This window comes from Microtus ochrogaster, chromosome 5 (assembly GCF_000317375.1).
Source record: "Microtus ochrogaster isolate Prairie Vole_2 chromosome 5, MicOch1.0, whole genome shotgun sequence".
Taxonomy (NCBI): Eukaryota; Metazoa; Chordata; class Mammalia; order Rodentia; family Cricetidae; genus Microtus; species Microtus ochrogaster.
This window is the reverse complement of record NC_022012.1, coordinates 79,933,508-79,961,295: the sequence shown is the minus strand read 5'-3', so window position 1 is coordinate 79,961,295 and position 27,788 is coordinate 79,933,508. Positions and strand designations below refer to the sequence as shown.

The 27,788-nt window shown below is 37.6% G+C and overlaps 1 protein-coding gene and 1 pseudogene across 7 annotated transcripts in view; both read left to right on the top strand.

Moving 5' to 3' along the window:
- Positions 1 to 27,788, top strand: part of Dock3 (dedicator of cytokinesis 3) — a 405,059-nt gene that overhangs the window by 129,694 nt on the left and 247,577 nt on the right. The gene's annotated exons all lie outside the window — the stretch shown is intronic.
- On the top strand, positions 20,750 to 21,175 carry LOC113456081 (annotated as a pseudogene).

The window sequence follows — 27,788 nt, the reverse complement described above, 5'->3', positions numbered from 1 at the left end:
TCTCTCTCTCTCTCTCTCTCTCTCTCTCTCTCTCTCTCTCTCTCTCTCTCTCTCTCTCTACAGGGTTTCTCCATGTAACAGCCTAACTGTTCTGGAATTTCTTTTGTAGCCAGACTAGCCTCACACTCTCAGAGATCCACCTGCCTGTGCCTTCTGAGTGCTGGGATTAAAGGTGTTTGCCACCACTCCTGGCTAATTTCCCAATAACGTGCACATGCACACATAGATAAAAAGAATATGTGACTATTTCAACTAAGGATGTAGTCGCCATTCAGGGAAATGTGCAGTTTGGAAAGGGATATGTTTTTAAGAAGATATAACATACTGCAGTCTTGAATATATTAAATTTGAAGAGTTACATATTTAAATGGAGTTGTAAATTAGACCTTTGTCTGTCTGGATGTGAAGTTGTGTAAAGTTAGAAGTCACTAGTTTTCTGTTAATTTAAAGCTAAAGATTTAGTTGAAATCAAGGAGTTAATGTATCTAGAGAGGAAGTGAAGAGAGATTCTAGCATTTCAGTTCCATACTCAGAATGATATGAACAGCAGAAATTGAAGTCAATGGGTTATTGAAAAATTTAAAAGAATATACAAAATTGGGAGTCTGGGAGATAAGGGTAAATTTGGGAGTTAAAGGTTATATGTGTGTGTGTGTATATATATATATATATGTGTGTGTGTGTGTGTGTGTTTTAATTGAGAATCTATTGCTATAAACTAATATCTTATATGGCAAAACGCAAATCCTGGTCTTGATAGAAAAAGCACCAGGAATAAGATCAAGATATGTTTTATGAAATTCTTAAAGAATTTAAAAATATTTTTAAAAAGCAACAACAACAATAAATCTTCTCATATTGATCCTGGCCATTTAGAGCTATCTAACCCAGTGCTTCCTCATTTTATAGTTGTTATTTTATCTAGACACAGAAGTCTTTTTTGGCTTCATCTCCTGAGAGTGGTGTTGATGTAGAACTGTATGATGTAGAAATGATGGGAGAAAATGGCAGATTATTGAATCTAATTTTCAAAAAACAGCTGTTACTCTCAAAATATTTTACATTGGTATGGATTTTAGTTTATTGATATAAATTTAAGGTCAATTTTGTTATACTGTATGTGTATTTCCTTTTTTCTGTATGTATATTTCTACTCTTGTTTAAGGTATTATGTTTATGGAGCTCATTTAAAAATGTTATTGTATAGTTAAGAAATAAGAGTAGTAGTCATCTATAATAGTCAAGCTTACAGGCATATTTATTAGGCTTTTTAGGTATGCATAGATATATTTCAGATAGATAGGTAATTCCTTTTTATTTTTATACTATTATTACAAATTTTTCCCTCCTCCCCTCCTCTTATTTCCCTCCCCCTTCTTCTTCTTCCCCTCCCCCTCCAGACCAAAGAGCATTCAGTGTTCCCTGCCCTGTGGGAAGTCCAAGGTCCTCCCCTCTCCATCCAGGTCTAGGAAGGTGAGCATCCAAACAGACTAGGTTCCCACAAAACCATTACATGCAGTAGGATCAAAACCCAGTGCCATTGTCCTTGGCTTCTCAGTCAGCCCTCCTTGTCAGCCATGTTCAGAGAGTCCAGTTTGATCACATGCTCCATCAGTCCCAGTCCAGCTGGCCTCGGTGAGTTCCCATTAGATCAGCCCCACCGTCTCAGTGGGTGGGCGCACCCCTTGTGGTCCTGACTTCCTTGCTCATGCTCTCTCTCCTTCTGCTCCTCATTTGGACCTAGGGAGCTCAGTCCAGTGACCAATGTGGGTCTCTGTCTCTATCTCCATCCATTGCCAGATGAAGGTTCTATGGTGATATGCAAGATATTCATCAGTGTGGCTATAGGATAGAGCCAGTTCAGGTGCCCTCTCCTCAGCTGCTCAAGGAACAAGCTGGGGACATCTCCTTGGACATAGATAGGTAATTCTTCAAACACTTTAAAGACCTACAGAATATGTAATTTGTAATGTTTTAAGAACTTAGACCTTTCTTGACTGTGAGACACATCTGCTCCTAGCTGCACTAGTTACTTCAAAAAGGATAATGGGCATCGAAGAAACTCCTTATGGAGTCTAATTCCATTGTTGCAAGGTTAGCTGTTGCAGATTATAATAAAATAATCCCACACTAGCCCAGAATGGAGTATAATAAAAGTTGTTTTTTTTTTTATTTAGGGGTCACCTCACAGATCAGCAGTCCGCTGCATGAATTGGGAACAGGAACTGAATACAGCAGCCAAGGGGCCCACACATGCTTTTTGTCTGAGTTTATAGTATATGAGACCACGCCCAAAATGGGCTTTTATCTTAAAGGCTATTTGTTGAAGGAGTTCTCACAGCACCTCCCCCTTTTGTCTAAATAAGACAGTTCTAAGCCTAATACAAAACTATATACAATAAGAACAAATATCAAGTATAAAAATTAGAATTACAGCCATCAAGGACAACATCAAGCAAGAAGCATAATGCTAAATGTTTCAATAGTTATCCTGTCCTAAGGTACCTAAGTCTTGTATTAGAAATGGCTTGACTAAGTCAGGAGAGGAAAATAACTATGACTATCAACCCCATCAAAGACCTGAGAAGGGAAATAATATTACTTGTGCAAACAGGAAGCACAATCAAGCAACTTCCAAAAGGTGCAATAAACGACAGAGACAATTAGCTACCTGGGCAATCACCAAAAGCCTCATTTTCAATTTTGGGGCAGTCAACTCTGGCTAAGTCCTAGAGTAATTGACAGATCATTTTCAGAGGCAGGAAAAATTTCAAAATCATTTTACCCTGTTTTGTCAAGGTTTGGCAGTTCTTTTCTTGTATCCTGCTTGTCCAGTCTGGACATCATGCATTTTGTCATGGTTGAGGCAGGGGCAGTTCTTTTCCCAAAGGCCAGTTTTGCTAAGAAGAAAACAAGCTCCGAGTGGAGCATCTTCAGTGCCCAATATTCTCTCGGCAGTAGATTGGTGCTGCCAGAAACAATCGTGTCTCATGTCAACAGAATCCAAAGTTAATTGAATGCCCTATTCTACAGTTCTTTGAAGTTGTTGAAGATCATCTATCTATGCAGAATAGAGTCTCTATGCATTTAAAGAACCTTATTAGTCTAACCATAATTATGACAAACATGGATGACTATTGACCTATAATTTTTAATATCTGTATAGCTTAAAGACTAAAGCTTCATATTAAAATATTAAATAATCTTTAAATAACTGTGCAGCAAATGAGGACAATGACCTCAAAATGTAAACAATTGTAAGTATCTTGATCAGAGGTAGAAATATATAGTGCAATATGATAAATATATCCCCAAATTGCATCAATATACAAATATCTTTTTTTTGATACTTTGATCAGAGGTAGTAACACACATCTATACAATATGACAAAATAATTTTGCATAGGTGCACAAATATTTTAAACAGAAATAGGATTATATTCAATATAACAAATATAATTTAAATTTGTTTCAATATTCAAGAATCTATACCAATGTAAATTGTCTATAAATAAATTATAGCCCACAAGTATTTACTCTATTACTCACTATTATTATTAGTGTGAGTAAGCTCATACTAATCTACCTATTCTCCCATCCAATTCCTTTCTTTTCTTTTTTCAAAAGGAAAGATCCCTGAGCCTATTTAGTTTCTACCCCAATCCCCAACTTTATACTACTCTTGTAATCAACCCCTAATAGATGTCTCTGACCCTGAGGACAAACTTTGTTGGGAGAGAGGACATCATCTTCTAGAATTATTTCCAGCTGTCATGGGGGCAATGTTATTTTCACAGGATCCTGTAAAAACTAAAATGATGGTTAAGTTTCAAGATTACTGTCAGGTATAATTGCAAGTCATCTCTGAATAGTTAGTAGGGTTTTTCTGAAGTCCTTATTTGAAGTTTTTATTTTAATTTCTGGTCAGACCGTTGTAAGAAGGTGAATCATCTTGAACAGCTTGTAACCCAAAACTGATCTTAAAGTGGTGCTATCAGCATCATGATGTCATATCAACTAGGTAGAATCGTTGCTGTGGGGCCCTATCTTTTTCCTGGAAACTTTAAAGATTACTGCAGGAAAATTTATTGTTCATTGTGGAAAACTTAAACATTATTCATATAGGCATATATTCAATGAAAGATACTATAGAGACAAAAATAGGAATGGGAAGAAGTAAAATTTTTCCTAAATTCTTTCTTCTTTCTGTCCCATACCAGATGGTTCCTGATATAAGACAGAAACTCTTGAAGTTTTCTTTTAGCAACATGCTTGAATTTCTAGAAGGATAGCCATTGTTCAACTCCAAAGGCAGCTTTAATTTTTTAGGTGATTTAGGCTCATTATTATACTGAGAAGTATATGGGTGTGTGTGTGTGTGTGTGTGTGTGTGTGTGTGTGTGTGTGTGTGTGTGCGTGTGTGCGTGTGTTCAGGTAATAAAATTTTACCCTGCAGAGAATATGGTACCATAAATCAGATCTCTCTTTTCTTGGTTATTCTTTCTGGAAAACTTATCTTTTTTTCTTTTGGGCATCTAGTTATCCAAGGTCTCTCGACTTTTTGAAGATAAGTACTTTCCTGCAAAGACAAGATCAGAACCCTGCCCCAACCCTTATAAGTTTCCTTACCATCTGTATGATTGTCAGCTCTGTGGATGACAATTATTTCTCTTTCTCACGAGGTTCCTTTTTTTTTCAAACTGAATCTTTATTAATTTTGATGGTATCCATAGCTTTTCTTCTCCTGTGGAAACAAGAGTGAAACCCCTTCTCCAACGTAGCACATCCCCTGGTTTCCATTCTGAGGTCAATACATCCATGAAATACACTAACTGATTTAATTCAGAAGTTTTTTCCATGTCTCTCTGCTACCATTGTTCATTTCTTATTAGCATTAAGAAAATCCAAGGTTAATATAATAAAGCATTATGCAGTCTATTTCTGGGGGTATTTTCCATCCCTTTCTATTTGTGTAACATACCCTTTATAGTTAGACTTGTTCTTTCTATAACTGTCTGACCTGCAGGACTATTTTGTATACCTGTAATATGCTTTATATTATAATAAGCAAAAAATTGTTTCATTTTATTAGAGACATATGCTGGACCATTGTCTGTCTGTATTTGTGCAGGTATACCCATGTTAGACCTAACTTTTAGCAAATGCGTGATTACTGAATCAGCCTTTTCCAAGCTCAAAGCAGTTGCCCATTGAAAACTTGAATAGGTGTCAGTGGTGTGCTGTACATATATTAATTTTTAAAATTCTACAAAATGGAACACGTTCATCTGCCAGATTTTCTTTCTTTGCTACCCTTTGAGTTATTCCCTGCAGGTAACAGTGTTTGGTTATATATAGAGAACAAGTTGAAAATTTCCTTATAATCTTATTAACTTGTTGCCATGTAATAGAAAACTTATTCTTTAAACCTTTGTTATTGACATGATTTTTTAAATGAAATTCTGAGGCCTTCAGCATATTTCCAATTAATAATTGATCAATTTCTGCACTACCTTCTGCTATAGGACCTGGAAGACCCATAGTGATCAGATGTGTGCTATATATATGGGACAAAGCCTATTCCTGATTATGTCTTATACATGGATAAACAATGAAGTCAATTCTGTATTATCTGGTATAAATTCAGAGGTTTCAGTGTGCAAAACAACTCTTTCTGCATATTGAGAATTAGTAACGATATTGACAAGTTTTTGAAAATCCCTTAGTACCTTGAGAATAACATGTAATTCTGACATTTGAACAGAATTGTAAGTGCTTTGTTCCACTTTAGCTAAATATTCTGATTTGTAACCTGACTTTTTTGATTTATTTGCATCAGCATAGAATGTGCAGGCTCCAGTTATTGGTGTGTCATGTACAGTGCAGGGAAGGATCTAAGTTATTCTCTTCATAAGGTTAATTTTGTCACTTTTGGAACAGTTGTTATTAATCTTTCCTAAAAAGTTAGCACAAGCTCTTTGTCAGGGTTCATTGTCTTCCCATAATTTTTAAATTTCATCATTAGTAAAAGGTACTATTATCTCTGCCCAAGTATCTTTTTGCATTCTAAATTGGCATTTTCAAAAGCCAGATATTTAATAAGTAGTCATCCAGCTTATGGATTTGTTACCCCTATTTGTTCAGCTTATTTTATCTTTATAAAAAGTCACTAAAGGGTTCTCTAGGGCCTTATTTAAATTTAATATGTGATTCACAATTCTGCCAATTTTTTGAATCCTATCCCAAGTATTTAAGTCTACTGTATGGCATAGGGACAAGATGTGCTCGTTATAAAGATCTTGACTCTGTGGATCAGCATAACAGCTCTTAACCAAGAATTCGATCTTGGGAAGCCTCAAATTCTTTGACTGTTCCTTTCTGTTCTAGGGCTTTAGCCTTCTCTCTCTTAATAGTACTTTCATTGTAACTGCTGATCACCTTCAATAACTGCTGAGATTAATTGAAGCCAGTCATGTGGAATAGCCTTATTGCTAGAAGCCTATGTCTTTACTGTTTCCCTATAAATGATGAATGCATGCCAGAAGATGTCACTGCTCCTTAATATCTTTTCGATCTTTCATACTGTAAGTTTTCATTTACATTCTTTTATCAATTTGGATATTGAATATTTGTTGGCTTGTCAGAGGTAATAACAGGATAAGTCACTAAAACTCTTGGTAAGTCATCTCTGACTTTGAGAGGTACTGGTGATGCTGATGCTGAATCCTTTGCTTTTACCTACTCTCCTTTCTTATCAGTTCTGATACTTACCTCAATCAATTCAAATCTTTTTACCACCGTCTTTTGTAAAGCCTGAATCTCCTGGCCTGTGAATATTTCTAATGATTTCATCGAATCAAATAATTTCTGGTACTCATTCTACACATGTGATTCCAAGTTTTTATATTTTTCCATTAATAATACTTCCTATCCTTGAATATTATTTGGATGATGTGCAGATTGCCTTCCTGGAGAGATACTTTATCTGCTAACTTATCATAACTTTTTAACAGATTTTGATTGTCACTTTCAACAGTATGAATCTATTCAGATAATCTCTCAGTACCCTTCTGTAAGGTTTCATAACCCTCTGACATGGATTGAATTTTGTCTGTCAAATTAAGATTATCCTTTTCAATGGTATTATTTTTTCAGCTAATTTCTCATTAGTCTGTAAAGACTATATCATTTCTAAAAGTGTCTCATTCTTGACTGTTATCAAACCATTTTTAAAGGATGTAATATGAAAAACAAAGCTAAGTCCTATGATCACAAAAATGGGTATTCTAGGAACTCCATATAAGCTTTGTAGAAGCTCATCCTAAGTAGAAACAAAAGGTTATTAAATTCATGGATGGTGATATTGTCTGCTATTATCTTGGGGTTTGTTTACAATATTCAAATTTATTTATTTATTAATCAAATGTACTTACCTCTGTTACAGTTTTTGAGAAAATTGCCATAGGTGTAATAATAACCAGCAGGTGTCACTGTTGTAGGTGCAGGGCAAGGAGATGTGACTGGTGGCTGTGCTAACAGTACTGCTGCGTTTCCATGATGGCAGCGGCTTAAATACCAACAAATATACTAGCCACCACCCTGAATTATTTTTACAAAGAAGAAAATAAGATATTTTTACTTTAAACATGCTGTTGTTGATTGAATGCTTCATTAGGAAAGCTTCCAGTCAGCTTTTTCAGTCTGATTCTGTAATGAGCACAGCACGTAATGTTTTCAAATGCTATTGGGAGGACTAGTGCTTATTTAAGCTGGACTTTGTAACCCAGTAGATTTTCTTGGCTTAAGTTCCAAATTTGTAGAATTAATTTTTTTTTGTCTGTCCTGGAACTAACTCTTTAGATCAGGCTGGCCTTGAACTGTAGAATTAAGAGTCCCAATGTTCTGTTTGTTCATGTTCTCTTCCCCCCTCTCCTTAATTCCTCTCTTCCCTCTCTTCTCCCAATTTTCTCAGGAGATCTTACCTATTTCCCTTTCTGAGTGGCATCCATACATGTCTCTCTTAGCATCCTCCTTGTTATCTAGCTTCTTGGGGTTGAAGATTGTAGCTTGGTTATCCTTGTCTTTACATCTAGTATCTACTTATGAGTGAGTACAAACTGTGTTTGTCTTTCTGGGTCTGTGGTATCTCACTCAGAGTGGTGGTGTTTCTTTTTTTTTCAACTGAGTAATACTCCATTTCTTACATTCTGTGAGTAATACCACATTTTCTTTATTTATTCTTTGAGTGAGGGGCTTCTGGGTTGTTTCCAGGTTCTGGCTATTATGAATAATGTTGGCATGAACATAGTTGAGCAAACGTCCTTGTGGTATGAATGTGCATCCTTTGAGTATATGCCCAAGAGTGGTATTGCTAGGTCTTGAGGTAGAGTAGTTCCCAATTTTCTGAGAAATTGCCATTCTGGTTTTCAAAGTGACTTACAAAGGGAGGGAAAGAAATGAAGGAGAGCAAGGAAAGAGATACCTTGATTGAGCCATTATAGGATTATGGAGAAATCTGGTGCTATGGAAACTCCCAGGAATCCAAAAGCATTCCTAGCAATAGTGGAGAGGATGCCTGAACTGGCCTTCCCTAATCAGATTGATGACCATCCTAACTGTCATCATAGAACCTTCATCCAGTACCTGATGGAAGCAAATGCAGAGATCCACAGCTAAGCACTAGGCTAAGCACCCAGAGTCTAGTCGAAGAAAGGAAGGAGGGATTATACGAGCAAAGGGGTTAAGATCATGATGGGGAAACCCACAGAGACAACTGACTCAAGCTAGCAGGAGTTCACAGACTCTGGACTGACAGTTGGGGAACCTGCATAGGACCAAACTAGGCCCTCTGAATGTCGGTGATAGTTCTGTGTCTTGGGCAGTTTGTGGGGCCATTGGCAGTGGGACCAGAATTTATCCACAGTGTAGTAGTAGGCTGCTTGTTTGTTCCCAGCTGCTCAGACCCAAAATAGCCACGCAGAACCTATATTATTTGCAATACTGTTTGACCAATATCTTGTTTTTTAGAATCCAGTTGTATTTTTTTTATTTTTTTTTATTTTTTATTGAGAAAAAGAAAAAAAAAGTTCCCGCCTCTTCCCAGCCTCCCATTTCCCTCTCCCTCCTCCCACCTTTTTCTCTTTCCCCCTACTTTTCTCCCCCTCCCTCTCCAGTCCAAAGAGCAGTCAGGGTTCCCTGCCCTGTGGAAAGTCCAAGGTCCTCCCCCTCCGTCCATGTCGAGGAAGGTGAACATCCAAACTGGCTAGGCTCCCACAAAGCCAGAACATGAAGTAGGATCAAAACCCCGTGCCATTGTAAATTAAATTGACCAGTATCTTAAGCGTATTTCTGGCTAACTCATATCTTAAGTTAACCCATCTCCATTAATCTGTGTATTTCTCCAAGGCTGTAGTTTACTGGGCAAGATTCTGGTGTCTGTTTCTGGCGAGGCTACATGGCTTCTCTTGACTCTGCGTTCTTTCTTCCAGCATTCAGTTTAGTTTTTCCCGCCTAGTTCTACTCTGCCCTATCAATGGGCCAAAGCAGTTTCTTTCTTAACCAATGGTATTCACAGCATAACAGAGAGGAATCCCACATCACCCCAGTCCATGGATTGACTTTTTTGGAACCCATTCCCTATGTAAGGATACCTTGCTCAGCCTTGATACAGCGGGGAGGAGCTTGGTCATAACTCAACTTGATATGCCAGATTTTGTTGACTCCCGTGGGAGGAGGCCTTACCTTTTCTGGAGTGGATGGGGTGTTAGATGGGGGAACAGTGTAGAGGGGTCAATATGAGGGGAGGGAGGGGGAACTGTGATTGGTATGTAAAATGGAAAAAAAACCTTTTAAATAAAAAAATTTTAAAAGAGGAAATAAGTAGATAAAAAAAGAATTCCAATGTTGAAATTTGCATAAGATTTTGTGGAACAATGCCTAGAAAACTAGTTTGAATATTGATCCTAGTGTGATTACAGGAGGGCAAGTTTTGGTGCTATAATTTCTCTTTAATGATTTTGAACTTTTAATCAGTTGAAATGCATTTCTGTACAATGTAGACTTTGATAAAAGTTTGCTTAATGGTCTAGTAACATTAAAAACAACAGCAACAAAAAGAAACATTTTAAAAGCAAACTAAAAATATGGCAACTTATAGTTTCTCATAGGAAAATTCTCATATAGCCTATTTAAATAACTTATTTACCAAATCAAAACATTCTTTTCAGCACAAGCAGTACAATTTCAAAAGGCACCTTGCATACTCTAGGACACTGACAGTCAGGTCATGCTCTCACACAAATGGACAACAGTGAAGTGCAACTGTGTGGTAGAAACTCAGTGCATGTTCATTAGTTGGGAAGCTTTTTCTATAGGCTCATAACCTGCTATGATAAGATCCCAATCTTTCTCTTGCCGAGGAAAGCACGTCTAACATTTGGATATCATTCCTGCATAGATTTTGTTATAGAAACAGAAAATCACGTCCTCCCCCCTTTCATTTTCTACTAACCTTTTCCTACTAGGACCAGATCTTGGGGGATATTATTTCTTATCTAAAGTCTGATAAATTATGAGCTGGAGATATATATCAGTGGTTAAAAGCACTGGCTGCTTTTCCTGAAGACTAGGTTTGATTCCCAACAGTTACATCATGTCTAACTCTGGTTCCAAAGGATCCAGTGCTGCCTTCTGGCTTCTGAAGGCACTGTGCACCCACAGTGCACAAGCATACATGCAGGCAAAACACCCATACACATAAATTATCTTAAAAGTATCTAATTAGTTCTTTGATGAATTTTAATTATTAGCAAACTTTTAATTATTATTAATTAATTATTTAATTTTATTGCTTATTATTGGTCCATTTAGGTTCTTAGTTGTTTGTCTTTTGGTAGACCTTATGTTTGTAGCTATTTATCCATTTCTGTTATATTTTCCATTATAGTAGGATATAAGTTTGCTATATAGTCCCTAACTATCCTTTGGATTTTAGGGGTATATGTTGTAATATCTCCCATTTCATTTGTAATTTTATTCTTTTAGTTATTTTGACCAAGGGCTATCAATTTTTTATCTTTTTAAAAACCAATTATTTCATTAATATTTTATATAATCGTTTTAGTCCTAATTTTATTAATTTCTCCCATAACCTTGATTTTTTTTCTTTATTTTGGTCTTTGGTTTGGCTTATTTTTGATGTTTTCGATATCTGTGAGTGTTTGAGTACCCATAATGCTAAAATTCCCTTTTAGAATCTGCTTTAGCTGTATCCCATAGATTCTGGGACATTGTCGATTCTATACATTTAAATTTTTCATCTTTGATTTTTTTAATGACTTACTATTCATTCAATTGTGTAACTTTAATTACGTGTGTGAGTGTGTGTGTGTGTGTGTGTGTTGTGCATGTGAGTATACTCCCCTAGGAAGGCAGAAAGGTGTCAGATACTCTAGAACTGTAGTTACAGGCTCCTGTGATATGTATAATGTTGGATGTTGGGAACTAAGTTCCTGTCCTTGAACAGCAGGAACTTTTAACAACTACCAGAGTTATTTTTAAATTGTTGTATGCTTTCATATTTTCTGTATTTTTCCTTGTTGTTGATTTCTAGTTTTTATATATTATGATCTGTTAAGATACACAGAATTATTTTAGTGTTTTTGAGTTTAGTATTTGCTTTATGGCCTGAAACATCTGTTTTGAATGAAGTTTCAGGTTTCTGGTTGTTTTTATGATTGGATGGGATAGTTTGTTAATGTTTGTTAAGTCCATTTGGACTATAGAATAGACCTAAATCAAAACTTTTTTTCTTGGATCACTTTACCAGTGAGAGTGGATAATGAATCTATTTTTATATTGATGCTCATCTATTTCCTTTTCTTTTTTAATGTTTGGTTAGTTGTGTTTTCTAAAAAAATAACTCATTTATTTATTTTTAATTTTAAAAAATTATCTTAAAAATTATTTTTAAGTTTTTTTATTCTTCTCTCATACAATTACATCCCAACTACAATTCTTACTCCCTTCACTCCTTTGGCTGTTGTCTCTTGGAGGTCCAACTGTTTCTTTATATCCAAGAGTTTTTCTTTTATAAAACTAGGTGCAGTTTTGTTTCATGGACATGTATTTAGAATTTTTATATGACCAATATAAATAATCTGTGATCACTATGTAGTGACCTTCTTTGTCTCAGTTATCTAAGTTTTGCTTGAAACATGCTTCAAAGGATGCAAGGATCAATTACTGCTTGCTTTCAGATTCCATTTTCTTGGAATATAATTTTCTATCCTTTTACCCTGGCTTGGCAGGTGAAACCAGTATCTTGACAGACATAGCTGGTTTTTGTGTTTTAATCTATTTGGTAAGCTTGTGTCTTTTAGTTGGAGAATTAACACCATTTCCATTCAAGGTTATTGTTGAAAGATGTGTATTAATTCTTGTTAGCTTATTTTCTTCCAGTTGTTTTAAATATTCCATGTTCTTTCCCCTCCCTTATTTCTATAATAAGTTTGGATAATTTATTGAGTTATTAGTGTTTGATACTTTTCTAATTACATTTGCTTCTCTAAATATCCCTATGAGCTTTATTTTTTCTTGTGCTTTTGTGACTGTATATCTATGTCTTTTCTATGTGTGGGATCTTTTAAGTATTTTCCCCAGTACTGACTTAGTTTTTTTTTTTTTTTTTTGGAACCCTGTAGTTTTGTACTGTCTTTACAAGTTAACTAGATGCTGTCATCTAGATTGGCAGTTATTTGCTTGTAGAACCTGAAAAAAAAAATCCATGCCATCTTAGCCTTTAAAATTTCTGTTGAGAAGTTGGCTGTTTTTCTGATGGGCTTGTCTTTATGAACCTTGATTCTTCTTTAGAGGGGCCTCAATAATCTTTGTTTTGTACTCTGGGAAATTTAAGTACTTTGTGAAATGGAGTCTTTTATTTTTACTTATTATTATTGTTGGTGTTATTATCGGGTTTTCCAGACAGTGCTTCTCTATGTAGCCCTGCCTGTCCTAGAACTCCCTTTGTAGACCAGGCTGGTCTCAAACTGTCGCAGAGATCTGCCTGCCTCTGCCTTCGGGGTGTTGAGATTAAAGGAAAGCACATGGAGTCTTTTTTATGGCATATACATTTTTAAGTTTTACATTCCTTCTGTACCTACTATAGATTCTTCTCTTTACCAAGATCAGAGAATTTTCTGTTTATTCTACTAAATGTGTTTTCTGTGCCTACTAATCTTAAGTTTGGTCTATTCTTCTTGTCCAAACACATTTTCTGTCCATAGTTTCCTGTTTTTTCCTTTGTCTACATCAGTTACTTTTGTTGCTATGACCAAATACTTGACAAGAATCAATTTAAGGAATGAAGGATTTATTTTGATGTGTAGTTTAAGAAGAGATACTATCATCGTGGTGGGAACTATTTAGTTGCAGGAATATGAGGTGGTTGGTCACATCTTTTTTCAACAGTCAGAAAATAGAGAAAAGGATATGTATTGAGCTGGACTATAAAACCTCAAGTCCTGCTTCCAGTGTCTGGCTTCCTCCTTTATCTTCTAAAGAGTCAGAAACAGTCACCAGCTAAAGACCATGTGTATAAATACATGAGCTTGTGGGAGACATTTCACATAGAAATTATATCACCGTTTGGATGTTATAATTCATCAACCATAAGACCTACTATCTTTCTTCTTAATCTATTTGAAGATTTCAACTGAGTTGTGTTTTTTTTAACAGAAGAAAAAGCTTAGAGATTTATTTTTAATTTTATGTGCACAAGAGCATCATGGAAGAAATGAATAACCAAAGCAGCAGTGAGATTTGAGAGCTCATTACACTGTTTTAATAGGGGAACAGAAGGGGCAGAGAGATACTTCTGGAAGAATAAGTGGCTTTTTAGAGGAGCATGGGGTGGGGGAAGAAACATGTATGGAAGCACAAATGACATCTGAAAGGTAAATAGGCTTTGAGAAGAACAGTAGGGAGATACGACAGTTTGCAAAAATGTTTATCTTGTGTATTGTGTCAGTCTTGCCTGGTCTCTTATGTTACATCAAGAGGAAATTTGTGATTTTTTTAAAAAAGGATCTAAATTAACATAGTTAAGAGAAAACGTCTTCCTGCACTGGTTGAGTCTCAGATGTCTACATCTCTAAACAATCTTTATGCCCCTATGGCACAGCTGGCCCTTTTTTTGGTATTAAGATCCCTTTAATGGATTGTATTGTTTTGCCAGAGAGAGGTTTTTAAATGTAGGTGCTAACAAGGAACTAATTCTGAGCAACATTTTTGCACCCCTAAAACAACTTATTTTTCATTAAAAGGTTGAGTTTTTTTGTTTCTTTTAAAACAATCATTGTATATCAAAACTGCTTTTAGTATTATAATTTTATATTTTATATAACTTGTGGAATTATATAAATGTAATATAGCAAATTTATTGAGAAGGTATAGTGGGTAAGAGAACTTGTTATATAAACAGGAGGACCTGAGTTCAAACTATCCAGAATCTATGTAAAATCTGTAAATACAGCATCCACATCTATATATAATCCCTTTGCCTCTCTAGGAAGATTAGAGGTGAAGACGGGAGAATCACTGGATGCTTGTGGGTCAGCTAGCACATGACTAATGCATGACACGTGCTAGTTAGGGTTTTTCTAAAGGAACAGAATTGATGCAATGAAAAAAATATATGTGGTTTATTAGAGTGGCTTACAATCTGTGGTCCAACAATGACAACTGTGGAAAAGGAAAACAATGTTGTAGTTGTTCAGTACGTAAAAGGGCAGTGGTGGCACACACGTTGAATCCCAGCACTTGGGAGGCAGAAGCACACAGATGTGTGAGTTTGAGGCAAGCCTGTTCTATCTAGTGAGTTCCAGTACAGCCAGGGCTACTCACAGAAGCCCTGTCTCAGAAAAAGAAAAAAAAATAGACTAGATGTTCATCGTTCCCAATCTGGTGCTGGAGTCCTAGGGAATTTCTAGAGACCTGTGAGTCTTCACTCTGTTGTAATCATCAAGAAGGAGATTCTGATACAAGCAAAAGAATGCCAAAGCAACAAGGTATATGAACTTGGGAGCAAGCGTGAAGATAAATGGCTAAAAATCAAGATTCCCTCCTTCAATGCCCTTCTATGTGGTTGCCACAAGACTGAGTTGCCCAGATTTTTTTCCCTTCTCAAATGATCCAGTCAAGAAAATCTTTCACATGCTTGCCCAAGTACTTGGGTTTTTCGTTGATTAATGAGACAGTCAAGTTAGCAACCAAGATTAGCCATCACATGGCCAGAAAACAGAAAAGACACCTTGTATCAAACATGGGAGGGATGGTGGGGAACTGACACCCAGATCTTCTCATCTTCACATGTGCACCAAGGCATACACATGCTGCATTCACAGGCATGAATGCACATGTAGAGACATACACATATACACAATGGATATACACACGCCCAAATTATATATATATATATATATATATATATATATATATATATATATATAATTCTGTGGCTTAGAAATTTGTTGGGGACCAGCCTCAACAAAAATACCTCTTATCAGGGTAGAAACATGGGGATTTATTTATTTATTTGTTTGTTTGTTTATTTTAGTGTTCTGACAATGTTTATGAGAGTTCCATTCTCATCAGCATTTACTCTTGTCCACCTTCCAAATTTTAGCCATTGTAATATGTATATAGTGGTATTTCATTATTTTTTTCCATTCAAAAATTTACACTTCCTCCCCTCCTCCCATTCCCCTCCCACTCCCATACTCACTCTCCTCCCTCCCCCTCCCTCCTTAAGAGAGGGCAAGGTACCCTGCCCTGTAGGAAGTCCAAGACCCTCCTCCCTCCATCCAGTCCTAGGAAGGTGTGCATCCAAATAGAAACAGGTCCCAGTGCTATTATCAATGGCTTCTCAGTCCGCCCAACATGGGGATTTAGAAATATTAATAAAGAATACGAAGATGCAAAAATAATAAGACAGAAAACAGAAAAGTTTTGGGAGTTCCAGTGAGTACTGAAATCTCCTGCATTTGATTTCCAATTGCTTAAAACAACCTTGACACCAAAAGACATCCTTTTATAGCCAAGAACAGAGCCTTTTGTCCCTTGACAGCATCTACAACTGAATCCATCCTGATCTATGTGCACTTTCACCTCTTCAGGCTGAGATGTATTATGTCTCTGTTGCCTGTGTCTGATAACAGTTTTGCTTAAATGAAAGTCATGGTATAGCTTCTGTGTATTTCCGTACTATTACATTTCCACTTAGTTTGTAGAGGGTCCTCAATATCTGGGCCAAATGTGAGATTAAAAAGCCCACCAATAGTAAAGTAGCCTCACAAGATCCTATACTGGTTTGACTATGTGTGGAAGAAGGAAAAGTTATACTTTGTCTGTTATTTCCTGTGGAAATATTTGGATCTTACTCAGCCAGACAAAACCCCCAAATTTTACCAACAAGCTAGGTCCTTTGGTACTTCTTTAGATTCATGGACCATCTCTTCTCAGGTGAGCTAGAAAGCTTCCCAAACCAGACTTATATTTGGAGGAGAAAGGTTTATTTATCATTAGTGTAATGAGACATTTGAGTAGTTGGTGGTTTGCTCCATGGTACTTGATTAAATGTCACTATCCCATAGCATATTTTGAGTTGTGCAAATTCCCTGGGTAACACAGTAGTTCACTGAAGGCTATCTGTTAGGCTTGTCCTTTTTTATTTCTTTCTTTTTTTTTTTTTTTTTTTTTTTTTTTTTTTTTTTTTTTTTTTGGTTTTTTGAGACAGGGTTTCTCTGTGGTTTTTTTAGAGACTGTCCTGGAACTAGCTCTTGTAGACCAGGCTGGTCTCGAACTCACAGAGATCCGCCTGCCTCTGCCTCCCGAGTGCTGGGATTAAAGGCGTGCGCCACCACCACCCGGCTTGTCCTTTTTTCTACAACGATTTACTATGCTGTGGGGAGGGGCAGCCTCCAGCAACACAGAGCTTTGATAGGAATCCATGGAATCCAGGAGGCTAAACTTTTCTAGCTGAGGTAGGTTAGAGAAAAAGACACTCACAAACTCTCTTGATGGTTTCCTTATTTATTCTCCCTTTCTATATTTTCTTTCTCTTTATTTCCTCCCCCTTCTCTCTTATGTTTTTCCATAGCTTTTATATCCCTACAGAATCTTTCAGGCAGTATAAGAGTCAAAATAGTTGCATTCCATTTTTCAAGTAAATGATTATAGGTAAAAACATGTTTTTTATCTCCCTCACATGATTAAACATTTTATGTATTACAGGTGAAAAACAAATTATCCCAAAAACCCATATACATTCATATCCAAGCAACTTGTTACAGATTAAACATGTGGGCAGTAAGATGTTCTTGTTAGATCTTTTACTGTCGGGCAGCATTTTGCAGTTACAAAGAAAGGGCCAGTTACCTTATTACTTATCTTGAAAGGTAATGCTATAAGGAATCTTAAAGGAATTACAAACCTAAACTTTTATATAGGAAAAAGAATCAGCTCTACTTAAATCTTTAGGGTACACATCCATTAATAGTTTCTTTTGTATCAGGAGATTGAGGGCGAAATGGGTATTTAATCATCACCTTTGGTAATCAACCAAACCTAGCAAGGAGAGTATGTCAGCCAGTAATAATTGGGCTGCTTTGTTCTTGTTCCCTGACCTTAAAGGGTTTCACATTTGTAGTATGGAGGTCACTTGTTTGTTCCCGGCCACTCAGACCCAAAATAATCACACAGAAACTACATTATTTAATACACTGCTTTGCTAATGACTCCAGCATATTCCTAGCAAACTCTTACATATTAAATAACCCATTTCTATTATTTTATATTTTACCATGGGGCTCGTGACCTACTGACAATGTTCCAACTGGTGGACCATGGCGTCTTACCACTTCGTTCTCTTTCTCCCAGCATTCAGTTTAGTTTTTCACGCCTAACTCTGTTCTGCCCTGGTATAGGTCCAAAGCAGTTTCTTTATTCATTAAACAATAAAAGCAACACATAGACAGAAGGACCTTCAACACCACACATTCAACTATGTGCCTTTCTAAAACTTTAGATTATCTCCTGGAGTTTTTCACCTCAAAGTTATTTAACAAAGACATCTTAGTATAGCTTCATTATTTTCAAAACATTGTTTCAGCTGTGTTGTACTCCAGGACCTGTGAACACATTTCCCAACATTAAGGTTAAAAGAATTTAAACTAGCTGGGCTACTGAGACTCAATTGTTTGTCATTAATTTGAGCTACAATCCTTGCAGCCCTTAGGTGAGACTCACAGATCCTGGATGTGAAACATAATCTTGTATTTATTTTTATTCATCAAAACTCTATATACGCTACCATCATTATTATCAAATTAGATAGTACATCTTAGGGAGAGGTCATCTTCTTGACAGTCTGCAGGTAAAAATGCCCAGTAGAACAGGCTGTTTCTAAGAGATAAACACACTATCTATTACAAGCAGTGGAGATCCCCCCCATGTCCACTCACACCATGCTGGATACCAGAGAAAGAGAGCTACAACAAAAAGGTACAGGAGAAGTGAAAGGTATTCCGGGGTCTTTAGTCCTGTGTTCTTGCCTAAACGAGATTGACCCAGCAGAGGATTCTCTTCTGCTGGGCTGACACCTGGAACTTCAGCTGCAACTCACTGCTCCTCTGGCATGGCCCACGGCAATTTACCCAGGGTCTTTTGGACTTTCTCTGTTTTATTTTTGTTGTTAAAATCACCAAAAGCTTAATTTAGAAGTTTATTTGCAAAGTTTGACTCAGTGAGTAAGAGAGCTTGCTAAATGAATGAAAATTCGAGGTCAAATCCCCAGAATCCAGTAAAAATCTCAGTGTGGTTCTGTGAGTCTGTCATCCAAGTGCTGTGGCAGTCAGAGGTAGGAGGATTGTTTGGGTTTTCTGATGGCTAGCCTAGCTACAGGTTCAGTAAGAGGCCCTGTTTCAAAGGAATAAGGTAGAGATCGAAAGCAGGACCCTTCACACTGTCCTTAAGCCTCCATCTACTTTTGGACACCCTAATATACATGTGGTAATATACTGTGCACTTAGAACACACATACTCATGCACAGTAAATGGAAAACATTGCCAACCCTAAAGTGGCTCCCTTAATTAAGATATCTACTTCCCTGCTCCCATATCCACCCTTCCTCCATCCCAACCATCCCATTCCCCCAAGCTCATCCCATCCTCCCCTTCTCCCTTCTCTCTCCCCCTCTCCCCTTACCCCCATCCCCCACCCCAAGCTTTTAATTTTTGCCTGGCAATTCTTGTCTACTTCCAATATCCAGGAGGATAACTATATGCTTTTCTTTGGGTTCACCTTCTTATTTAGTTTCTCTAGGATCATGAATTATAGGCTCAATGTCCTTTATTTATGGCTAGAATCCACTTATGAGTGAGTACATACCATATTCATCTTTTTGTGTCTGGGTTACTTCACTCAGGATAGTGTTTTCTCTTTCCATCCATTTGCATGCAAAATTTAAGATGTTATTTTTACCACTGAGTAGTACTCTAATGCGTATATATTCCACACTTTCTTTATCCATTCTTCCATTGAGGGGCATCTAGGTTGTTTCCATGTTCTGGCTATTACAAATAATGCTGCTGTGAACATAGTTGAACAAATGCTTTTGAAGTATGATAGGGCATTTCTTGGGTATATTCCCAAGAGTGGTATTGCTGGATCCTGGGGTAGGTTGATCCCGAATTTCCTGAGAAACCGCCACACTGATTTCCAAGTGGTTGCACAAGTTTGCATTCCCACCAGCAATAAATGAGTGTTCCCCTTATTCCACTTCCTTTCCAGCAAAGGCTATCATTGGTGTTTTTGATTTTAGCCATTCTGACAGGTGTAAAATGGTATCTCAAAGTTGTTTAGATTTGCATTTCCCTGATCGCTAAGGAGGTTGAGCATGACCTTAAGTGTCTTTTGGCCATTTGAACTTCTTCTGTTGAGAATTCTCTGTTCAGTACAGTGTCCCATTTTTTAATTGGGTTAATTAGCATTTTAAAGTCTAGTTTCTTGAGTTCTTTATATATTTTGGAGATCAGACCTTTGTCTGATGCGGGGTTGGTGAAGATCTTCTCCCAGTCAGTAGGTTGCCTTTTTGTCTTAATGACAGTGTCCTTTGCTTTACAGAAGCTTCTCAGTTTCAGGAGGTCCCATTTATTCATTGTTGCTCTTATTGTCTGTGCTACTGGGGTTCTACATAGGAAGTGGTCTCCTGTGCCCATGTTTTGTAGACTACTTCCCATTTTCTTTTCTACCAGGTTCAGTGTGGTCAGATTAATATTGAGGTCTTTAATCCATTTGGACTTGAGTTTTGTGCATGGTGATAGATACACATCTATTTTCATTCTTCTATAGGTTGACATACTTAGCATAATAGTTCCCATGAGTGACACAGTGAGACATTATAAAACTACATAAACATTTTGGCCTGTGATTTTCTGATCTGTGCCCACCCTAAAATTTGCTTTATTAATTTTTTTTTGGTATGCTGCTGACTATGCCATTGTTAGCAAAACCAGAATGCTCCAAAACCCTTGCCTTACTCCCCCTTCCCCGGGCTGTTATGAAGGGCCCCTTGGCAGGGAGCCGCCCCCTGAGCCCCAGGCCTGCTGTCTTGAACCATACAGTGCTAAGCAAGCTCACCTCTGAGTGTGCGAGAGACTGAGTCACAGCTTTCTTCTTCCCCAAGATCTCAGGCACACATCCCAGCCCCAGAAGATGGGGAACTGCCTCAGATCCCCGACCTCAGATGACATCTCTCCCCTTCACAAGTCTCAGTCCGACAGGGCTAGCTTTGGCGAGAGGACAGAGCCAAATCAGGAACAAGTTCATCCAACACCTAGCCAGATTTGGTTATCAACTCAGGTACTTGAAGAGGAACAAATTAGAGTAGCTCAAAGAATAGGTCTTATACAACATCTTCCTAAAGGAGTTTATGACCCTGGAAGAGATGGATCAGAAAAAAGGATCCAAGAGTGTGTGATCTATATGATGGACTTTGTTTATGGGGACCTAATTTGATTACCTGGACTGTATAGATGACTGGTTGATGAGATCCTTCACCTGCCCCTCCTGATGGAGCCAGTTGATGCAGCACTGCTTTCACCCTAAGAGACTAATTGAGCCAGGGTCTCACATTTGACTTCAAGTGAACCATCACTTTTAATGGTTTTGATCTTTTTTCACTGAACCCCGAGGGCCAGGGATTAGGAATTAAGATCATGCACAGAAGTTTTCCAAAAATTCCTGGATGGCTGTAGATGTTGAGGAAAGTATGTGATATTTTAGACACTTATGGGGGAAAGTAGAATGGTTGGTATTTTTATGTAAAGCCTTGACCCAGTGTTTATAGTTGTTATTAGACCTTGTTCTTTCTCCACTACATAGGAATTACATAAAGTGTTACAACAATTGTACATGTTTAAATTGTGTGTGTTGAAGATTGGAAAAAATATAGTTGTTATTTTTTCCTAAAGGAGATACGTTTCTTCTTCCATTCAAATTCTTTTCTGAAGTTACTAGTATTTGGGTCAAGGTTTTATTAAAAGCTACATTTTATAACACTGGCACAAAAAATGGTAGTTTTATATAGTGGCATTTCAACTGTATTTTAATAAATAAAGACTGCCTGAAGAGCTGAGAGTAAAATAGTCCCACTGGTCAGCCTTATAGACCAGATTATGGTAACACACACCCTTAATCCCAGTAGCCATGACACACACCTTTAATCTCAGTAGCCACACTAGTTGCCATAGAAACCAGGAGGTGCATGCCTTTAATCATGGTGGTGCACACCTTTAATCCCAGCCCTACAGAGGATTGTAGAATGGGAGGAAACTCTCAACTCTCAACACACAGTGTCATTCTGAGATTTTGGGAGACAGGATCACCATTTAAAACTGAGGTCAAGGTAAGACCCAGGGGCTGGCTGTTTTTTTTGCTTTTTGGATCTTCAGGTTGAACCCCAATTTCTCTCTCTTGAGTTTTATTAATTGTGCTTCAGTTTTAAGCTTGTTTACACGGTTCTTTTTTTTCCATTGGAAATTAAATTCATTTACTTAGGTCTTTTAAAATAATGTATTATTATCATTGGGGCTGGCTCTATGATTGAAAATCAGTTTATTTATAACCTGTTGTAAATGCTGTATTCTGATTGCAGTTAGGAAATGCAAAATTCAAAGTGATCTCCTAGCTCCTAAGCAAACTGAGATACACTATTCCTTTTCTATTGCCTGTAGTTTATCTTCAGCTAGAGGCCACTGTTTGATCCATATTGGCTTCTCAGTTAGCCATTTTAAAGGTAGGGCTGTTGGTACCTCTAAAGGTTTGGTATTTGCTGTATGTTCTTGTACAGCCTGAATGGCTGGTGACCTTTTTCCATAATACCTCATCATATCCTTCCCAGATTTATGAGTTCCTGGAACTACAGGAATGTTAATCTGGGTATTCCATTGCTGTAGCAGGTCACGGCCCCATAAATTTATAGCAACATTAGCTATATATGGCCTTAGTCTTCCTATTTGTCCTTCAGGCCCTATGCATTCAACCCATCTTGTGCTTTGTTTTACACGAGATAGGGTTCCAATTCCCAGGAACTGAACATCTACCTCTTGAAGAGGCCAATTTGGATGCCAAGATTCTGGGGTAATGATACTTACATCCGCACCTGTGTCTAATAAGCCTTCAATAAAAGTGCCATTTATACAGAAAAAAAAAAAAAAAAGGAATTGATGCGTCAGGAAGCCAGTGCTAGCAAAGTGGATTTGATATCTTCTTCCTTGTGTGTCTTATTGTTTTGGTTGTTAATATGGTAATAACTGAAAGTCAAGTTTATTTAAATATGAATATTTCTGATGTATTGAGCTTTGAACTATGCCACCGTGCTTATGTAAAAATGAAGGTGGCACTATGTGAAACTTAACAAGTAGTTTTTCAGCTGTAACAGTTTTGATTCTCTTACCTGTAACTTCTTTCCCCACTGTCTGGAACCATAAATAAGGATACTCCATCTCTTGTTACTGTAGTGCTGAGGTTATTGAAGTTACAGAAACACATCCAGTCTGTTAGGTGTCTGTTAAGTCTTGCTAGGTGACTGACAAGAAAAGTAAATGTGTTTCATGTTTTGCACACCAATGCAGCAGGATTTGTATAACCATATGACTTCATAGTTGTGATCTCAAAGGAACTTCTTTCCTTTTTCTTGCAGTTAATGTAAGAATATTCCAAGTCTCTAAACTTCTGAAGTGTTAGAGGTAGAGATAGTCTAGTAAAGATATAATTTTTTATCCATTTAAAATGTGTTTATTTCTCCTTCTGTTCTCAAGATGATTTGTTCCTTCAACTCCGTGATATTGTAGTTAAAAATGATGTGCAACAGCGCTCTTCACCTAACAAATCAGAAATGATTCTTTTATATTGTGTTGAGTATTTGACTAACACTTTTTTACATTGAAAAGTTTCTTGAAGGTTCTTCATAATTGCTTTATAGAAGAAATTATGTCATAAGTAGTTAATTGACATCTAGCTTGAAGCATTCATATGTTGCTTAATTTCCTGATGAACCCCATGATGGAAAGACTTAGAGATTAACTTGAAAAATACTGAAATTAGATTATCAGGTTCTGTTAAATTGTTACATATATCTTGCTTAATTCTTGTTTATTAATTTATATCTACCTAATTATAATGTAAATTTAGATGAAAAATGTTATCTCCTTTTTTCTTTAAATCCTCAATTTATCACTGCAACATCCTTTTTTTTTTTTTTTTAGTTTTTCCGAGACAGGGTTTCTCTGTAGCTTTGGAGCCTGTCCTGGCACTAGCTCTTTTTTTTTTTTTTTTTCGAGACAGGGTTTCTCTGTGGCTTTGGAGCCTGTCCTGAAACTAGCTCTGTAGACCAGGCTGGTCTCGAACTCACAGAGATCCGCCTGCCTCTGCCTCCCGAGTGCTGGGATTAAAGGCGTGCGCCACCATCGCCCGGCCCTGGCACTAGCTCTTGTAGACCAGGCTGGCCTCGAACTCACAGAGATCCACCTGCCTCTGCCTCCCGAGTGCTGGGATTAAAGGCTTGTACCACCACCGCCTGGCCTGCAACATCCTTTTTTATTAATAATTTTTAAATTTATTTTACATACCAACCACAGTTTCCCCTCCCTTCTACCTTCCCATTCACTCCCATCTATCATTGTCATTCACTTCTCTGTCTTCTTCAGAAAGGGGGCAGCCTTCCATGGTCGTCAACAAAGCATGGCACACCAACTTGAGGCATGATCAAGTTCCTCCCCCTGCATCAAGGCTGTGTGAGGCAATCCAGCATGGGGAATAAGTTCCCAAAAGCCAGCTCAAGTGCCAGGGACAGGTCCTGATCCCACTGCTGGGAGCCCCACAAACAGACCAAGCTACACAATTGTCACATGCATCTCTACAACATTCTTAAGACAGTCTATAGAATTAGCTTCCATAATTGTCATTTAGTTATTCATTTTCATCTAGTTATTTTCTTAAGTATGACATTTATCCTTGATTTTTATTATCTGAAAGCACTATGTCTTGCTGACTAAAAAAAAAAAAGCCAGTAGACAATAGCTCGTGGTGATACACAGATTAATAGAAATGGGTTGATTCAAGATATAAGAGCTGGAAATATGCCTAAGTCATTGGCCAAGCAATGCTCTTAGTTTCTGCGTGTTTATTTGGGTCTATGAATCCGGGAAATGAATGAGCAGTCTCTGATTACAAAATGGTGCCAATGTGGGCCAGTTACATCCACATAAAACCTGAGAGAGCTTGGGAAGGAATTCTAGACACAAAAGAATAGAGTTAAGCATTGCTTCTTGGTAGATGCATTTTCTTGGGTGGACTGTTCGCTAGCAGCCAGAAGATGTGTGGCTCCTTTTAAGAGGAGACCTCCTGACTCAGCATTAGGAACAAAAACTGCATGACTTCTTTAAAAGGCAGCTTACTGGTTTTTGCTGAGACATATGAATGGCTCTTACTCTTTAGGGAGGTATGCTATGTAGCACTTAAATGGGGTCTGTGAACAGCATGTTACAAATTGCTTACAGAGGCAGGTGCATCCCTGTAACTGGGAAGGAGAACATGGCTCGCAGAGCTGATGGTAAACAAAACCCCAACATGTTGGACTAGGCAGAGCCAAACCATGCTCAGCTCTGCATACCAGAGGGGGGTAGTTCAGCTACCTAGGGTGGGAGAAGGCTGCAGACAGGGGGCAGGGGTGTTTTCCTGGCCCGGCCCGGCAATGGTGTGGACTCAGACCATGTGGGCCCCAATTTGTTGGCATACAAAAGAGTTGCACAGTAGCCTGGAATGGAGTATAACAAAGGTTTATTTATTACGGGATAAACTCACAGAAAGGGTAGCGATCCTCAATCCTCTGCATGCACAGGGAACTGGAACCTAATCCAGCAGCCATGAGACTCTATCTGCTTTTATGGTCCATGAGACCACACCCAAAGTGGGCTGCTATCTTAAAGGCTATTGACTGAAGCAGTTTCCACAGCACCCTTAAAACATTCTAATTTTATATTTTTGGTTGTGAGCCTAGCCTTTAACGGCTGAGCCATCTCTCCAGCCCAAAACATTCTAATTTTAGAACTTCTATGGTCACAGTTGAATTGATTGCTATGTGGGTTTTACTAGCTTGGGTGCTGAACAGGAAAAGTAGATTTATTATGTTTTATTATTTTTTCTTTAGTATGAAACCCATGACATTTTTCTTGAGGTTTTATTAATTTATAACTGTATATATTTTTAATTAATTAATTTGTTTATTTTTACTTTTGAGACAGGGTTTCTCTCTGTAACTTTGAAACCTGTCCTGGAACTTGCTCTGTAGACCAGGCTGGCCTCGAACTCAGAGATTGGTTTGCCTCTGCCTCACAAGTGGTGGGATTAAAGGTGTGCACCACCACCACCTGGCTAGTAACTGTGTATATTTAAAGTGTACATTGTGAAATGATTATCAGAACCAAGATAATTAATATTTCTGTCACATCACATCATTAAGTTCTTTGTGTGTGGCTAAGAAAGAAAATTTAAAAAAATCTTTCATCAAAGTTGAAGTTTATAAAGTATTATTTTCAACTGTAGTAACCATACCAACCATTATGTCTCTGGAATTTATTCATCCTATAATTGAAGATCCCCATTTTCTTCATTCTTGGTAAACCAGCTTTGTGCTTGCTTTTGTTAATTTGTCTTTTATTGGTGCCATGAATATATGTAATGTCTATCTTTCTCTGACTTAATTCTTTTAGCAATATTTTCCAGGTCCTGCATATTGTCACAAATGTTAGGATATTATTCTTTTTATGGCTGAGTAAAATTCTGTTAATATGTCTACACTGCATTCTCTTTATTCATTTCTTGACATCTCTCTCTCTCTCTCTCTCTCTCTCTCTCTCTCTCTCTCTCTCTCTCTGTATGTGGTGAGTGGGGTGGGTGTTTGTGTATATAAAAATGCATGTGCATGTGTGTGACTGTGGGGCTAGAGGTCAAACTCTTGTATTGCTTTTTAGGAGCAATAGTTTTACTTACTTGCTTACTTACTCATTCACTTATTCATTCATTTATTTTGTTTTTACATCCCAGTCACAGTTTCCCTTTCTTCTTTCCTCCCAGTTGCTTCCCCTTCCACTCTTCCTCCCTCCATCTACTCTTCTTCCTGTTTCTCTGTAGAAAAGTACAGGCCTTCCATGGATATCAACCATCCATGGTATATCACATTGCAGTGAGCCTAGGCATCTCCTCTCTTATTAAGGCTGCATGAGGCAATCCAGTAAGAGGAAAGAATCTTAAAAGCAGGCAACAGAGTCAGAGATGGCCCATGCTCCCATTGTTAGAAGTCCCACAAGAAGACCAAGTTAAACAACTGTAACATATATGCAGAGGGCCTAGGTCAGTTCCATGCAGGCTCCCTGGTTGTTGGTTTAGTCTCTGTGAGCCTTTATGAGCCCAGGTTAATTGAATCTGTGGATTTTCTTGTGGTGTCCTTGACCATTGGCTCCTAAAATCCTTCTTCCCCTTCTTCCATAGGATTCCCAGAGCTCTGCTTAATGTGTGGCTGTGTTTCTCTGCATCTGTTTCTATTAGCTGCTGGATGAAACCTCTTTGATGACAGTTGGGTTAGGCTCCAATCTGTGAGTATAGCAGATTATCATTAGGAATTATCCCAGGTCTCCTAAGACCTTAATATTCCAATGCAGCTGTCTACCTTATTTTTTAAGACAAGGTCTCTCATTGAGACCAAGGGTTCACCAATTAGGCAAAGCCAACAGGACAGCATGCTCTGGATCCACCTGTGTCTGCTTCCCCAGTGCTGAAATTGTAAGCACACGACTCCACACCTAGCTTTTTGAGTTCTAGGATCAAGCTTAGGTTTTCATGCTGTGTGGCAAGTACTTTACTGATTGAGCCATTTCATTAGCCACTTGACAAACTTTCCATTATTTTTTATCTTTCCTGTTATGAAGAATGTGTCACTGGACTAAGAAGACTAAATATTTTTGAGATAGTGATTTAATTTCCTTTAGATTATATCAGAAGGCAAATTGTTAAGTCATCTGGTGAAGGCGAAGGCATAAGTCAAAAACAATCCCACACCAGTTTAGAATTATGATTAATAGAATGGTTATTTATTTAAAGGGGAAAAAACTTACAGATCACCGTCCCAGACAACAGCCCTCTGCGCAATCAGGAAGGGAGTCTAGTCATCAGA